The 13,410-nt window shown below is 40.3% G+C and overlaps 1 protein-coding gene across 10 annotated transcripts in view; it reads left to right on the top strand.

Moving 5' to 3' along the window:
* Positions 1 to 13,410, top strand: part of DTNA (dystrobrevin, alpha) — a 322,724-nt gene that overhangs the window by 70,866 nt on the left and 238,448 nt on the right. For all 10 annotated transcript variants that reach the window (XM_010849771.1, XM_010849768.1, XM_010849767.1 and 7 more), the window contains exon 2: positions 3,682 to 3,811. The gene's annotated coding sequence lies outside the window, so the exon portion shown is untranslated. The remainder of the gene's footprint in view (positions 1 to 3,681; positions 3,812 to 13,410) is intronic.

Raw genomic sequence — 13,410 nt, 5'->3', positions numbered from 1 at the left:
TTTCTTAAACATGGAATCTAAAAAGAAATGATTCAAATGAGCTTATTTACAAAACAGAAACAGACTCACAGACTTAGAGAAGGAACTTAGGGTTGTTGAGGGGAAGGATACAGGACCGGGGAGGGGAAGGGCTGGATAGGGAGTTTGGGATAGACATGTGCACACTGCTGTATTTAAAGTGGATAACCAACAAGGAAGTACTGTATAGCACGTGGAACTCCACTTGATGTTCTGTGGCAGCCTAGATGGAAAGGGAGTTTGGGGGAGAATGGATACATGTATATGTATGACTGACTCCCTTCACTATTCACCTGAAACTATCGCAACATTGTTAATCAGCTATGCTCCAATACAAAATAAAAAGCTTTAAAAAAAAAAAAAAAAGACTTCATGACGTATGGCAGCTGTGCTGTGCTTAGCCGCTCAGTTGTGTCCGACTCTTTGTAACCCCAGGGACTGTAGCCCTCCAGGCTGCTCTGTCCATGGGGATTCTCCAGGCAAGAATACTGGAGTGGGTTGCCCTGCCTCCTCCAGCGGATTTTCCCACCCCAGGAATCGAACTCAGGTCTCCTACATTGCAGGTGGATTCTTTACCAGCTGAGCCACCAGGGAAGCCTGATGTATGGCAGAAACCAACAACATTGTAAAGCAATTATATAGCCCAAATTAAAAAAAAAAGAAAGAAAGACTTCAGAACTTCACAGAAATGAAGTATCTGCACAGCAACAGATACAGCCAGTCTTAAAGGTAATTCCCTTGGGGACCAGAATCTCTGCTGGGATTATCCCCTTCTGTGAGGGGGCTATACCAGATCAGATTGGCTAGACTGACCCAGTGCTACAGCCTCTTTATCCTCAGAGCTTGAAGCAGCAATCTATGCCCTTAATAGGAAATACGTGCAGACATCCAAAATCTTCCCGGTTCTCAGGCTGAACTATGTGTCAACAAGAACAAATCCTTGGAACAGAGAGGGTGCATGAGTATCCATCCCTGAGCACTAATTCTGTCTCCAGCGTTAAGGCATCCAGAAAGGCCCATATCCACAGGCTCCTCCCTGACTCTCATCTAGTAGCCTTGTGTCTGAGGTGATTCTGAATTTAGTCCAAGGGCCACAATCCCAAATCCACTTTACTGTAGCTTCCTAAGCTACTTTAATGTTCTTAGACCAGTAACGAATAATCTGGTGAAATGATCTAATTAAGTTTATACCACAAGTCGGTGTAGGAACAATTGGGAAAACACTGAGCTTCATATTTGCTAGTTGTTCCCCCCTCAACTGAACGTACATTTAGTGAAGAGTATTATTCACCGTTAAAGATGACGTGCTAAAGATGATTAAGAAATAAACAAGACTGTCCCTGCCCACAATTTGCACATATTCTTATAGAGAAGGAAAATTATAGCAATTGTATATGGTAACAGGCTTCCCAGGTGGCTCAGTGGTAAAGAATCTGCCTGCCAATGCAAGAGACACAAGAGATTCAGGTTTGATCCATGGGTTGGGAAGATCCCCTGGAGAAGTGGCTACTCACTCCAGTATTCTTGCCTGGAAAATCTCATGGACAGATGACCCTGATGGGCTACAGTCCATGGGGTCGCAAAGAGTCAGACACGACTGAGTGACTAAGCACAGCATAGCACTATAGAGCTGGTTGTGTTAGTTGGGTACCCAGGCTAACTTTGTTGGATTTATGAACATGCTGTCAGAACAGAACTCATTTATATGTAGGGACTTACTGTACTTCTTTGTCTTGTACTCAGTGGTATGAAATTGACTCCAGCCTCCAAGCAACATACTGATGGTCTTCAGGGAGCCAGATGAAGGAGACAGAACTCTATTTTATCCCATGATGCTAATTTTAACCTCAAGTCACACGGTCAAACTAGAATTTGATAGCTAAAGTAGAATTAAATGAGACTTTAAAGTGAGAAAGGTATTATTTTCTCTTCCTAATCAAGGTTCATGTGAGGTTTTGCTATGCGAGTGTCCACCAGGCTGCAGGGAGAAGAGAGGGGAAGATTGATGCCTTTCGTTCAGTGGCAGTTTGGGAGGCGGGCACCCTCAGATCAAGACTAGAAAGAACTGTGGTAGTTAGTTCCAGATCCTCGGAAGTGGTCCTGGGTGACAGAAGCCGAGAGCGGTAGAGAAGGAGCTGCCTACCAGATAACTGGTTTCCGTCACTGCCTGTGAGATGCAGGCTGAGATGGAGACCCCTTCCTGGTAGAGAAGGAACAGCAAAAGCTGAAGCTCGCTCATAATCAAGATGTCATCCAAACGGCAACGTCCACTGAAGTCACAGATCCCAGTTAAGCTGTGAAATATGAGCCTGCCTGTAGGTCCTTTCACACGGCCTCTTTATCTGAGCAACATAATGATTGCCATCATTTTAGATAACCTGGGCCAAAGGAGAGAGCTTGGCGAGGAAAGTGAAGGATGGGGCTGGAGACAGAGGCCACTCCCACCAGCCGGGGTGCAGAGCTAGGCTCCTCTCCCTTCCTTTCCCAGCTCCACTGTCATCAGAAACCTCTGCTTTATTTGCTGTGATCTCCCTTCTCCCCATCTTTTCCTTCATCTGAACATAGGATTTCCTGAGCTTCAAATTTCTGCTCCTTCAAGCCACCTAGGACATGGAATAGTAACATCCAGCTTGAGGGCTGGTGAGAGGAAGAAAGTGGGAAAGGTGGGGGGGCGGGGGGGGTGTGGAGACAGAAAGGTGGGAAAGACTAGCTGAAGGGAGGTGATGGGTAAAGCATCTGGTCACTTTCATCCAGCAGGGCAGGGCCTCTTGGGCAAATTGCCGAGTTTGACCTGGAGCCTCTCTTTCTCTTCTCCTCTGTGAATTTTCTCTGAAGGCAAGATGATGAAAATCGTTCCGCTTTGTTAAAAAACACCAACAGACCATATTCTGAACTATTTTCTCTATGTCATTGCTACGCAATACTATAAAGCCTGTGGATCAGGAACATCAGGGTGCCTCTGTGATAGCCTACGCCTGCATCTACCATCAGAGTGGATGCTGGTCTGAAGACTCTGCCCTCAACTCTAGTTTCCTTGGTTTTAGTAGAAATTGTGGTGACACAGTATTCTAGAAATTTACCAACTTGGGAAACACAGGAGATTCTCTGTTTTCCCATTTCTGGGTTTTAAATAAACCCGAAACAAAAGGCAATATTAGGAACCCAAAAGGCTACTCTGTTACTGCGTGCTAGAGCTCAGTCACTAAGTCGTGTCCAACTCTTTATGACCTCATGGACTGTAGCCCGCCAGGCTCCTCTGGCCATGGGATTTCCCAGGCAAGAATACTGGAGTGGGTTGTCATTTCCTTCTCCAGGGAACCTTCCAACCCAGGGATGGAATCTATGTCTCCTGAATTGGCAGGCAGGAGTCACCAGGGAAGCCCACTCTGTTACTAACCAGCTGCTTAATCTTGGACGCTCACTTTACCCTCTGGACCTCCCCATCTTCATCTGTAAAATGACTTTTGGCACAAATGTCTATTTTTCTAAACATTTATTATAGCAATTGAGAACCAAAATTCTGAGTTGAGTATTACAAGTCATTCTTAGTGGATGAAGGGATTTGTAAAACACCATATGTTCTAGATCTGCTCATTCTGTTTCTGTAATAAACATGTAAGTGTGAGTTACTTAGCTAAATAAAAGTGTGTTTTCTTATTGCAGATAAGTGAGATTTACAAGTCCCTGGATGAAACACTTGGGAAGTCTTTAAATGCCAGAATTGACTGCAGTTTCAAAGAAAAGAAGATAGATGGTTTTGGAAAGTTCATGCTGTTTCTTCATTGAATTTTAGGTGAGTGAGTCTGAGTCAAGGAATTTAAGATGGACTTTGAACTATTTCCCCTTAAAGTGTTTCTTTTCTTTGCGTGAGAAGAAAATGGGGTTCATTATGGCCAGCATTTTATACTTTTAGTGGGGTGCTGCATAGTGAAAGACTTCGTTTCTGTGCCTTTTGGTTACTTTTTTTTTTATTAACAGAAGCCATATGAACGACAAGGTGTGAGGTACAGAGATGACCTTGACATTTCTTCCTGGTTTCTATTAAGCAAACGCAATAATGCTTCATTCTATTCTATAGGCCATCTATTTTTTAATATATAATAGTGTTTCACATCAGAGTAATGAGCCAAAATGAGACAAGACTAAGTTGTAATGATGTAAATGAGAAAAGAATTTGATGGTGGTAATGACAGTTTAATCATTACAAGTCCAAGTCTGAGATAAGGTTTACAATTCAGAGGCTGCTCAGAGGGAGATCTCATATTGCTTAAATTAAAGTAGGACATGGTTTAAGTTAGGTGTGGTCTTCAAACTTCCCATGTGCTCACATTAAACTTTGTCTTGCCTGGCCATGAAATGGATGGATAAATATTTTTATACCACCACCATACATAATTACCCTTCCACATTACAAAAGACGAGCTCGTACAAATCGGTGCCTTACCATTAGTCTGCAAAACGTGTTGTCAGTTTTGCAGCAGAATGGAGGGAAAGAGAGGAATTGAGTGGTGGTCTTGTTGAGGAAATTGTGTGTGGCTTTTTCCACCTCTTCCTGAGTCCTGTTTTCACACATGTATACTAATTAAATAATTTTCTATTAAAGAAAAAAAAAAAAAAGAATGGGGATTTCCAGAACATCAGAATGTACGACTGTTCACTGTTCTGAATAAAACAATGCCACTGACAGAACATTGACCACTGTCTAAATCTAATCCAAAAAGACAGCAATACCTCCTTTATACATTTTATTAAAGTTCAAAGAGAAGGCGGGTTATTGTCTCATCATTTAAGGGCGTGTAAATTTGGTTTATTGAGGTCATATGTGGAACTAAAATGGTGATTTCATTTATTTACAAGATGTTTGTTGAATGCAGTTCCCAGGAGCTAAATTTAATGCCCTTAAAAAGTATCAGTAAATCAATTTGCCTAGTGTAACATTACTCTGGAGGAGAAAATGAAAATGGAAAACTTATTAACTTGCGGCACTCTCTACTTTGCGTTGTTCCGGTCTATGCATGTTTTTAACTTCACATCCATTCCTTGCCCTGCTCGTATTCTGCTGGTTCTTTCGGGGCTGACCCCTAGAAGCTTTTTTCCAGCTTTCAGACCCATCCTTTGTTGCCTCTAGTTTTTCCCGATGGCCTTGAACTGTGAGCTGCTGCAGGAGCCACAGGAGACTTGGGTTCAATCCCTGGCTTGGGAAGATCCCCTGGAGAAGGAAATGGCCACCTACTCCAGTTTTCTTGCCTGGGAACTCCCACAGAGAGAGGAGCCTGGTGGAGAGTTCATGGGGTTGCAAAGAGTCAGACATGACTAAGCAGCTGAGCGTACACATGACATCACTTCTTCTCTCTGTCCCTTGAGACCTATGATGCTGATACCTGTGACATTCTGCTGCTACTAATTTCCAGGTTGATTTATTATCCTCATTTTAGCTTCTCAATCTTTCCATCATCTGTGTGGCCATTTTCCTGGATTAAATTCAATTTATTTTAAATATTTAGACTGTATTCTCTTTTCTCGGTTAGATCCTAACTGACTTGTCAATGCTTAATTTCTTCCAAAATTATTGGAAGAAAAGTGAATAGGGATTACTTGCTTCTCTCAAGGAAAATAAATGATTCTCAGGAAAAAAAAATTTAAGTTAAATGTAAAACTAGATATTTTTAGGCTGGAAAACATCAAGCCCAATAAATTTAAAGCCATATTGTATTTCATTATGGAATATACATATTCCATATTCTAAGCTATACAATATTGTAGTATTAATTTGTTGGTGTTAACAGAGCCTTTGTCAATATTTCCATTATGTATATCAAATTTATGGTAAGATTTTTTAATTTTCAGATATACACCAGATATGCGTTTTACTTTACTAATATTCACATTAAACAAACTTCTCTACACGCAGTGTAAGAACTTCTTTTTAGAGTTCAGCCTCATTCCTGCATTCACCTTTGAATCTCGAGTTTCAGATTTATTTTATTATGAATCTCATTACTGTCTTTCAGTAACACTTTTTTGCTACTTGAAGATCCCTTATGGTCTGAACATTTCCCATGTCCCATAATCCCATAATAAATACTGAATATATTGGAAAGCAAAGTGAGGAGGATTCCAATGTCTGTGCTTTTTTTTTTTTTTTTTTGACAGATAAAACAATTTACCATTGTCCCAACAATCTCACTCACTCTAAAGGGCTTCCTGGATACTAAAGCAGGTTTTTACTTAATCATTTTGACACATCACTTGGTTATGTTAAATGTGAATGCCTCGCTCTTTTCATTTCCTTCTCATTTATGTAGACATTTTCCTTTTCAGTCTTTTCTCGTGATAACTGCTCCTCTATTTTAATGTATTTGGGTACACTCATAAGGACATGGTGTCCCTTCTACGGACAGATTTTCATCTATTCAACCAATGGCAATGTCAAACCCGCAGTGTCTAAATGAGCATCCTTTCAGATAATATGAAATGAGGTCATGAGCAGAATGACTTGGATTCCTTCATAATCTAAAATTAGGAGACACAGGGATGAGTAGCTCTATGGTATGGTTTAACTTGCAGTGTATTGCTCATATTCTCACATCTCCCTTAGTTTACTATGGCACTGAAAATTCTAGTCCTTCCTATTTCTCTCTAGTTTGTGGAAATGAGGCTTTATAAAGTTATATTTTAAAAAAAGGCTCAGAAAGAGAAATACATCCATTAATAATACATACTGCATCACACAGAAGTCTAATGAATTAGCAAGGAAGAAACTCCTGAGGCAGTGATGCAAGCACTCAGCTTCTGAGAGTTTGGTGCACGTAAGTGGGTGGAGACTACTGAAATCATCTCACTAACTTCATAATACTGCCTAGTGGGTCAAGGGGAACACCCATCATAAAAGACAACTCAGGCTAAGCATATCTTAATGTCATATTGGAGGAGGAAGTAGGAGGAGTGGAAGTATTCGTCCCGACACTCATGGGCAACTTTATGAATAAAGATTTTAAATCACTGGTGCCTAAAGAGTTGAGGGAAGTGCTTTGATCAAGATGTAGTCTCAGTACTTCTGCTGAACCACAGAATAGGATGTTGGAAAAATCAAATGTTATCCATCTGTTAGCTGAAGTCACCTGTTATCCATCTTTGTGCTGCCAAGTCCAAGCTCTTACTGCACACACGACAGGCCAATAAATCAAGAGACAAGTTATTGGGGTGAGGAGTAATGCTTTATTCAGGAAGCCAGCAGACTGAGAAGATGGTGGACCCATGTCTCAAAGAATCATCTTTCCTGAATTAGAATTCAGGCCTCTTTTATACTAAAAGGGGAGGGAGTAAAGTCAAACATTTCCTCCTGGTCAGCCAGATGTGTTAATTTCTTCCTTCCTGCAGTCATTCACAGGTGGGCCTGGTCAGGATTGTTTCCTGTGAACTAAACAAAGATATTTTAGCTTACCAATCCTTACCTGCAAGGCAGGGTAATGGTCATCCCAGAGATTGACCATTATATGTAATTTAAGCTTATAGGCAACATCTCTTTAGTGATTAACTTGTAATAGGATACAGAGGTTCTTCCCTGTTTGCATCCCTGAAGACAAGCACAGTGCTTGGCACACTGCAGGTAATTTTTAAATAAACTGGTGAATATGGACAAAGGCACAAAGCAGTACTGGCTAATGCTTACTGAGTTCCTACTTTATACCAAACACTGTTTTATATGCACATATACTTCATGTTTAAACAACCCTATGCCTGGGATTTCTTTGGAAGGAATGATGCTAAAGCTGAAACTCCAGTACTTTGGCCACCTCATGCGAAGAGTTGACTCATTGGAAAAGACTCTGATGCTGGGAGGGATTGGGGGCAGGAGGAGAAGGGGACGACAGAGGATGAGATGGCTGGATGGCATCACTCACTTGATGGACGTGAGTCTGAGTGAACTCTGGGAATTGGTGATGGACAGGGAGGCCTGGCGTGCTGCGATTCATGGGGTCGCAAAGAGTCGGACACAACTGAGCGACTGAACTAAACTGATGATAGAAGTGCATGTGTGCATGCTAAGCCGCTTCAGTCTTGTCCAACTCTTTGCAACGCTATGGACTGTAGCCCGCCAGGCTCCTCTGTCCATGGGATTCTCCAGGCAAGAATACTGGAGTGCGTTGCCACGCCCTCCTTCAAGGGATTCTTGCCAACCCAGGGATAAAATCCATGTCTCTTAAGTCTTCTGCACTGGCAAGCAGATTCTTTACCACTAGTGCCACCTGGGAAGCCCTCATTTTTTTTTAAATATGAGGAAACTAGGGCCCAGAAGTGTTAAATAACCTGCCCGAGGTTCAGTAAATTGGGGTTAAGATTCAAACCCAGGCAGTATGACTTGGAGCCTAAGCACTTAATTATTATGCTGCACTGTCTCTCGTGTAATATAGTCATCAAGTAACTCTAAAACACAGAATCCACATCGTTTATTATTTTAAAATGTATGTCATTCTAGAATAAACCTGTATTAAGAAATCTTACTCAAATCATGAACAGCCTCACTTTGAACACAAATTCCTTTTTCAGTATTCCTAATCTCCTTTCCTTTTAAACCATGACTGCCTAAATTGACTTCCTAATTGACATTCAGATCTCATCATTTCTATTCTTTAATGGTTTGTTCTGAAATTAATATTTTAAAAACCCTATTGCTCTTTCATGCTATTTGCTTAATTGAAGAATGTATAATCTTGAGCAGCAAGTTACCTAAGCTCTCTGAGCCTCAGATTCCCCACCTGAAAAGATATATCTAATTTGTTGTGAAGACTTGAAAATTATATTCATAAAACAATAAAGTATTTCCTGGTACATGACAGGTACCCAGCAGAACAGCAGCTGTTCACCCATTTCAATCTCAAAGCCACTGTTGGCTGCCCCATCCACTGAGAACAAAATCTTCTTCCTGTGTTCCTTAGCGTGCCATCATAGAGGCACAGTGGGGCTCCCCAGGTGGCTCAGTGGTAAAGAATCCGCCTGCCAATGCAGGAGTTGCAGGAGTCATATGTTCAATCCCTGGGTCAGGAAGATCCCCTGGAGGAGGGCATGGCAATCCACTCCAGGATTCTTGCCTGGAGAATCCCATGGACAGAAGAGCCTGGCGGGCTACAGTCCATGGGATCACAGAAGAGTCAGACACGACTTAGCAACTGAACACAGAGGCTCAACAGACCCCTTGAGTCTCTGCACCTCCCTTTGTTCCTCATCAGTTGACCTTTGCTAATATGGGAATGATCTGCCTTCTCTAAGCCATGCTCTTTGTTTTATTCACTTATTTGTTTGGCTGTGTCAAGTCTTAGTTGCAGCATGAAGGATGCAGCATACAGGATCTTTCCTTGTGGTGTAGTCTCTATAAATGTGGTACGCAGGCTCCAGAGTATGTGTGTGTGTGTGCGTGTGGAGAAGGGGGGCTCAGTAGTTGTGGTGGACGGGCTTGGTTGCTCCTTGGCATATGTGATCTTAGTTGCCTGATCAGGGATTGAACCACGTCCCCTGCATCGCAAGACAATTTCTTAACCACTGGACCACCAGGGAAGTCCCAAAGCCATGGTCTTCATGCCTTCACTTTTGCTTACGATGGTTTTTCTGTCTAGATGTTCCTTGCATCCACACCCCTCTCCAAATCCTCCTTATCCATAAGCACATATGCACTCTTCAGAGACTTGGAATATCCTAGTTATCTTTCAAGATCCACCACCTCTGTTGCTGTTAAACATGTTCCGTGAAGTCATTGATGAACTCCTCCTGGCTCAACTACTATCAGTCCTGTCTCTGAATTCAGGTAACCCTTTGGGCCATATCTAAGAGATAAGTGCCTATTACAGACATAAGAAAGAAAAGCCATCTCATTCAATCCCTCATAGTCTGGTGTGATTTCTTTTGTCACCTTTGAAACGTTCATCAAGGACAAGTGCCAAGGTTTTTGGTTAATCTTTGAATCTTCTTTGTCAAGTTCAGAGTAGTCTTTCTGGTTTTGAATGAAGTATGAAGGGTCACATTTTGAGATGTTTGGGTTTTTTGTGTGGTGAAGAGTCTAATACTACATCCAGCCATTATAACAAAAGGAACACTCCATCAGTAAAAGGGGACCTTGCAGGGAGGATCTGTTCCATTCTGTGTTGTTTGTCGTTGTTTAGTTGCTCAGTCGTGTCTGACTCTTTTGTGACTCTGGACTGTAACCCGCCAGGTTCCTCTGTCCATGGGATTTCCCAGGCAAGAATACTGGAGTGGGTTGCCATTTCCTTCTCCAGGCGATCTTCCTGACCCAGGGATGGAACCCACGTCTCCTGCATTGGCAGGCAGATTCTTCACCACTGAGTCACCAGGGAAGCCAGTACCATTCTATGCCAAGCACCAAAACAGATGCTCCACAAATATTATCTTATTTAATTTTCATAACAACCTTTCAATGTAGCTATTATCTCCCTCTTTATTTAGATAAAAACTAGGATCCCAAGAGTTAAGATAAATTACTAATGTCATATTTCTGGTAAGTAGCAGAACAAGAATGTTGTCATATCTTTCGACTGCAGCAAACTGCCTTTGTAAAAGAGCTTTCCAATTTAATCCTATAAGAGGAATATATTTGTAACACAACATGAGAGTTTTCTATTTAAAATATTTCCTGAGAGTAAGCTATTTATAAGTCCACACATTTTTTTTCCATAGCAAGTAAGTTTATGTTTAGGTCGATGCTAAAATTAGCACTATTTCTGTTCAACTAGAGTTTAAAAGATATAGCACCTTGTGGTTCTGAAACCTATTTATGCAAAAACATCATTTATTGATGTGAGCATAAGCTTGGAAATGATGTCTAAAGCTGTAGACTGATAGAATTCTGGAGCTAAGTGGTATCCAGAATCAACACTAGAGCTGGGGACTTTTTAAGGCAAGGATTTCTCTTTTTTTCTCCTTAATAACACTTATGAAATGAATATTTATAACTAATTATGAAACAGTTTGTTTTGGATGTTAAATAAAAAATTTCTCTAGACACAGTGACGCTGTTAGCACTTCTTAAGAGAGTACATAAACTTGTTCTGGATTTTTTAAATCACACAATTCAAATACCATGTATAAGAATAAGAACTGGTATAAAATAAAACTCTAAGTTTTCAAAAAGAGAAAGACAATTATCTCATGATTATCACTTGTATGTGGAATCTGAAAAACTGATACAAGTGAACTTATCTATAAAACAGAAATAGACTCAGACATAGAAAACAAATTCATGGTTACTAAAGGTGGGATAAACTAGGAGTTGGGATTAACAGATACATGCTACTATAGATAACATAGGTAAACAATGAGGACCTACTGTGTAGCACAGGGAACTGTATTCAGTGTCTTATAATAACCTATAAAATTAAAAAACATTTTTTTGCTCAGTCATGTCAGACTCTTTGTGTCCCCATGGACTGTAGCCCTCCAGGCTCCTCTGTCCATGGAATTCTCCAGGCAAGAATACTGGAGTGGTTAGCCATTCCCTGAGATCTTCCTCACCCAGGGATGGAACTCAGGTCTGCTGCATTGCAGGCAGATTCTTTACAGTCTGAGCCACTAGAATAACTTACAATGGAAAAAGAATTTGGAAAAGGTGTATAGGTATTCAGACTTCCCAGGTGGCTCAGTGGTAACGAACCCACCTGCCAGTGAAGAAAGATGCAGGAAATGTGCGTTCAATCCCTGGGTCGGGATTTCCAGTATAAGAATACTGAAAAATTCCATGGACAGAGGAGTCTGTCAGGCTACAGCCCATGGGGTCAGAAAGAGTTGGACTCAACTGACTCTGCATGGTTGTATATGAATTCATATACATGTATACGTAGCTAAACCACTTTGCTGTATACCTGAAACTAATACAACATTGTAAACCAGCTATACTCAATTTTTTTTAAAGAAAAGCAACCTTCTGACTTCATTTTAAATGCAAAAATCAGTATCCAGAAACGTATTCTTTTCTTTTGTGAAAAATCCTAATGATTCTTGTGCCCCTTTTATACCTATAATGATCATTCATTTGTTTTTAAGTACATATTACATACCTCTTATGTGTTGCAAAGAGTCGGACATGACTGAAGTAGCTTAGCACATACTGTAAAACAGTGCAATCAAAAGTACTTTATATATGAAAACAACGAATACATGCCTGTGTCTTTGGTTTACCACTGTTTTATGGATAACAACATTTCAGAAGTGAAAAAGAAGTTTGTAAAAATATGAGCATATATGCTGTGTCGATCTTTGAGTAAGATAAATACCTTAGAAAAAATAATAATTCTGTTCACTTTCCCAGATTATGTCCCTCCCTGTTGGGTGATCTTTTCTTGGTTTATTTCTTCTCTGTTTCCCCAGAAGATTGCAGAATGCTATTATCCTTACATAAGTATGGTTTGAGGAATTGTGATCATCACAAGAATGGATGAAACAGTATTTTCCTATCAAAAATCTAAGGGTTACGATGTTTATGGAAGTTAATAATAATGTACTTTAATGTGAGAATATTCTTATGAGTGGTTGTTTATTATTTTAGCTTGTATTTTAACCATCAATTGATTTTTTATAACTTTCAAAACCTGACTTCTAAATCTGTACAGAGTTTATTTTAGCAAAATCTGAAACTGTGAACCTGAAATTCATCATCAAAGCAGATGAATAAGGTAGTTCTTTATTCTGTCAATTCCTAACAATTCTGTAACTGTGAGCTAGAAATTTTACTGTTTATGTACAAACACTTGCCATAATCTTCCAATTCTACATTCATAGATAAGTAACATGGCTGTCTTTTTCTAAGAACGTGTTTTTATTATATCATTCCTTCCTAATATATAACAACTCCTAGTCTCCCATGGTTTCCCTCCTGACATTGAATTTCTTCCCAGAGTAGTAGTATCCACAAAAGGAACATCTGGAGAGAGAAAAAAATCTTATCTCTATCCATTTTAGACTACATTCTTTTTCTTTATATCAAAGTATATTTATTTACAATGTGTTAATTTCTGGTGTTCAGCAAAGTGACTCAATTGCACACATATATCCATTCTTTTTTATATTCTTTCCCTTTATGATTTACCCCAGGATCCTGAGTATTGTTCCCTGCGCTATACTGTAGGACCTTGCTGTTTATCCATTGTGTATGTGATAGCTTGCATCTACTAACCTCAGATTCCCAGTCCGTCCCTCCCCCACCGGCCTTCCCTCTTGGCACCCACAAGTCTTTCTCTACATCTGTGAGTCTGTTTCTGTTTTATAATAGGATCATTTGTGCCATATTTTAGATTCCACATATAAGTGATATCATATGCTGTTTGCAGATAAGACTTCATCCTCACTGTTTATCCATAGCAAATGAGCCTCTTACGATCTCAGTTC

Source organism: Bison bison, unplaced genomic scaffold (assembly GCF_000754665.1).
Source record: "Bison bison bison isolate TAMUID 2011002044 unplaced genomic scaffold, Bison_UMD1.0 scf7180017864286, whole genome shotgun sequence".
Lineage (NCBI taxonomy): Eukaryota > Metazoa > Chordata > Mammalia > Artiodactyla > Bovidae > Bison > Bison bison.
Note: the sequence above shows the minus strand (reverse complement) of the source record. Positions and strands in the feature narration are given on the sequence as shown.